Consider the following 5,000-nt stretch of genomic DNA (forward strand, 5'->3'; position numbering starts at 1 on the left):
GATAGCTAGATAGAAAGACAGAAACAGTAATTTCTTCAGTAGACCAACGCAGATTTTAAAAACTTTCTGTTTGTTCCGGATTAAATTTGCTATCTTTCATTTTATCTCTCTCTGTCTGTCTGTTTGTCTGTCTAACAGATCTTGATGACAGCTCGATATAACCCGCCTTTCAACCTTTCGTCGCGTTGGTGCGAAGAACTCTGTAATTTTTCCTGGTACCTTAAGAACCAAGTACAAGGAGACCATATAATGACACGTTTCCTTCTCATTAACAACCATTAACATTGAATTAACAACCATCCCGACGGCAATAAACTGGGACCTAATCTCTTTACTGAATTTCCCAACGAGAACGAGCACCGAAAAGATTTCATTTACCTTGAAATACGGGTCTCATGACTTCCATAATGTATAATTCCTCACGCAGCATGAAGATTAAAGTCACGCCCTCTGCGTTATGATGAAAGGCCGCGTGTGGGTTTAATCGCCTTCCAGGACTAAATAACATGACGGAGGGAAGGAGGGAGAGGGCAGCCCACGGAATGCAAGTTGGTTAATTAAAAAAAGACGCAAATGGTAGTCTTTGTGCAACGCTCCTGTTCATCTCAATTGATAACGTCACACACAAAAAAAGAAACACACACTTGCTTCCTCAACAAATGCCACGAATAAACCGCGATCGGTTTTATAGCCAGCCATAATTACAGAGACGGAACGGCTGGTGCCCCTCGTTCCCTGCTAAATCGCCTCCTCTTACAAATGCTCTCCGCTTCTACGAGCTTCTCATCACGGGGAGAAGATCCCCAGCGTGTGTCTTTTTTCGTGATAGCTTTTGAAATGGTTGATCAGCGTTGCCAGATCAATGTTTTGCGTCGTTTTTATTTCGTTTTATTATTTTCTTGTTTTACATATACTATGGCTAGCTGTAAATATACTTACTAATGCATATTGTGTTCAGATAACATTCATATTCCTTTTAAATAAAACATTTTATTCTCTGATATTCGTTATGTAATCAGCGATATTGCGCTTCTATAAACATTCTACTATTCTTACCGTTGTTGTTTTTATTATTATTATCATCATAATCATAATCAACATCAAAATTATCATTATCATCACCATCACCATCATCATCATCGTCATCATCACCATCACCATCAATATCATCATCATTATCATCATCACCATCATCATCATCATCACCATCATCATCATCATCACCATCACCATCAATATCATCATCATCATCATCATTATCATCATCACCATCATCATCATCATCATCATCATAATCACCTATCAAACCTTTGTCTTTCCTAATAATTCTGAATCTCTACAGGCGCTTCCTGATTTATCATTATTATTATTATTATTATTATTATTATTATTATTATTATTATTATTAATATTATTATCATAAATTATTATTATTATTATTATTATTAATATTATTATTTTATACAATTTTCACTGTATTGCTGCTCCTTCGTTCTTTTCTCATCATGTTTCCTGTTTCCTGTTTCCGTAAATTCCGTAAACGTACATATCCGTTTCTGTAAAATGGTTCTTGAATAATACGAGTCCGACACATGTCAACAAAAATGGATCGCTTCCCTTTGATGTTTCCTTTCACTCTATTTTTTTTCTTTTTTTTCAGGGTCTCTTTTTTCTCTTGATTTATTTAATTTTCTGTAAATTTTACTGGATTTTTGTTTATTAAATTTTGTCCGTATTTTTATTATTATTTATCTTTCTAGCTATGTCCTTTTTGTGTGTTTTAGCGAGTAGCATTTTTGTTTCGTTCTGTTTAAGTTATTCTTTTTTTTGTTGTTAAATCCTTGTATAGTAATTCTCTTTCAGTTTCCTCTATTGTTTTATATTTCTTACGTTTTGTTTCTGAGATAAGTCCAGTCTTTCAAATACGAATCTATATTTCTTTTTGTGCTATTCCCGTGTTTCTATGTCACTAATTTAACCCTTAACTTGTTTATACATAGACATTTGATTATTTCCATTTTATTATGTGATAATCTGTTTTTTTTTCCACTTTGTTCTGTTGTATAGTTGAACATTTCCATTGCATTGTTTGGCAACCTATTTATTATTTTTTATTTAATTTTATTTTATTTTATTATTTTATCTACATACAAATAAAGGTAATATCTCAGGATCTTTTATTTCCGAGCATTTCGCTATTTCACAGAATGTTTGATTTTATGCCTTCGGATTATTTAGTCTGTTTCTTCATGTCTGTTCTTTGTGTTCTTGTTTTATTGTCATCACACACAAACACACACACACACACACACACACACACACACACACACACACACACACACACACACACACACACACACACACACACACACACACACACACACACAATCATATATCTATCTCTGTATACATATATAGATAGATGATATATATAGATGATATATATATAATATACTATATATATCATCTATCTATCTATATATTATATATATATACACATACTTTATGCATTTACACACAGACAAAAGGTACAGTATGAACAAAGAGCCGCTGGCCATCCCCCCCCCCCCCCTCAGGGTCCGACTGGCGGCCACCGAGATCGACGCTGATTGGAAGGAAGGAGAACTCTACAGAGCCTGAGTACTCTTTATCCTTGAAGTAAACCGAGGAAATTACTGAGTCGCCAGTTACAAGGGAAGGCAAAGTGGAAGGCGGAGCTTAAAGTGCAGCATTAAAGGGCCGTTCGATCGTTTGATGGCTAGTTAGATGGGTAAACTAGAGTTTAATGGTTTGGGATTTTTTTTATTTATTCATTTGTAAGTTTTTGTTTTCGTTTTTTTTCTTTTTCTAAACACCGGTTTTATTTTGGCTGTGGTGATATTTCGCTTTGTTTCGTTTGATAGTTGTATTTTAGAATGCAAGATGAATCAGGTTGTAGCAGGACATTTGCTTTTTTTTTTTTTTTTTGGGGGGGGGGGTTAAAAAAGGATCTGCAGAATAATACAGCCTATTCCGGAATATATGAATAGATTTTCAAACACAAAGGATTATCCTCTAGAAAGTAACTCCCGTACCATATGCAAGTAGAGCGTTTTCAATCGGACAGAAATGTAAACATGTAATATTGCTGGGAGAAAAATCCCAGGACATTGAAAAAAAAAAAACATAAATAAATACAAAATATTCCCTTTTTCTGTGCACAGTCAAATGGAATATGCAAATTCAATAGGCTCGTTTTCCTGCTTTATTTTTCCTTCCGGTAACAAAGAAGCTTTTGCATGGAAAATGCTACTTTTTCGAGAACATAGCGGGTATATCAGGGAGCGATTTGTATTCCCTTCTTTTGATTATATCTCCGAATAAATAGTATGTTTATTAAGTGTATTACGTTAGTGTGTGGTAACGCACACAGATGTACATGTACTCAGACATCTTAATATTACGTAACCTCTAAGGCACTGTATATGACACTTCATGGATTTAACTGTAAACAGAAACCAACAGTCGCCGTCGCCATGGCTTTTACCATCACAGTCATTGTCACACACACACACACACACACACACGCACACGCACACGCACACGCACACGCACACGCACACACACACACACACACACACACGCGCACACGCACACGCACACGCATACACGCACACACACATGCACACGCACACACACACATCTATATATACATATGTATATATAGATGAAGCATTCATGTAGCCATTTTGTATTTATTTTCTTTCTTTACTTTTCTCTTTAAAATTAATTACACATGAATAGATTTTACATATTTCTGATAGTGATGACACTTTGAGAAGTGGTAAAAAAGAAAGAAAAAATAAAATATGGAGAGTTGGTGAAAAGGAACGAAGAACTATAAATGAAACTATAAAAAAAAAAAGTATGAATCTCAATAATGAATATCATTTTACGTCCAGATTCCGATGACGTAAAAAGAAATGCCATTAAGCAATACAAAATTTGTTTTCATAATGACATGTTTAGTACTAGATACTTTTTCCATTAAAAGATAAATCTTAAAAACAGCACAACTGTTCCTTCTGTGATCTACACTGGCAGCATTCGCAGACCTTTCCATTTATCAAATAACACGAATAAAAAAAAAAAAAAAAAGATCTTTGAGGCAGAATTGAAAAGAATGACTTCACTGCCATTATACCTCTGTATTAGCACGCTCGCCCCCGAGGGAAACCCGACTTGAACACGGTTGATGTTGAGAAAAGGAAGCAGAGCGAGGCAAGGATGGTCCTTTGCCAGCGTCCAGCCTCGGGAAAGAAAGAACTGCCAACTCATCCCGACTCGAGATTATTTTGATTCTCTAAATCTGTTGTTTATTCTGCAATGTGTGTGTGTCTGTGTGTGTGTGTGTGTGTGTGTGTGTGTGTGTGTGTGTGTGTGTGTGTGTGTGTGTGTGTGTGTGTGTGTGTGGTGTGTGTGTGTGTGTGTGTGTGTGTGTGTGTGTGTGTTGTGTGTGTGTGTGTGTGTGTGTGTGTGTGTGTGTGTGTGTGTGTGTGTGTGTGTGTGTGTGTGTGTGTGTGTGTGTGTGTGTGTGTGTGTGTTTATTTTTCGTTTTTTCCCCTCGAATTGGTAAATAGGAGTGTTCGTGTAAAAAGGTCTTTTTTGATGCAACTGTATGACACATTTCTGTCAGTGAATACTTGAGCTTTGTATTTTTGTCTGAATTGCTGATTTATACATATATATCTACATATATACACATAAACATATATGCACATACATACACACATACATAAATAAACAAACAAACAAATATACATACACATGCATGTGTATCTGTGTGAACGCGTACATGCACATACCATGATGCATGGAAATGGAAAGGAAACGCAAGCTTGCTTTATGCTCACTAATCATCTAAAAAATATGTTATTTTCAGATTCTTTCCCCACAAACTTCTCGTCCTCTCTGCCTTCCCTTCGCCTTTCTTTCGTTCCTCGTCCTGATTCCCTCCCTCT

Source organism: Penaeus monodon, chromosome 36 (assembly GCF_015228065.2).
Source record: "Penaeus monodon isolate SGIC_2016 chromosome 36, NSTDA_Pmon_1, whole genome shotgun sequence".
NCBI classification, from domain to species: Eukaryota; Metazoa; Arthropoda; class Malacostraca; order Decapoda; family Penaeidae; genus Penaeus; species Penaeus monodon.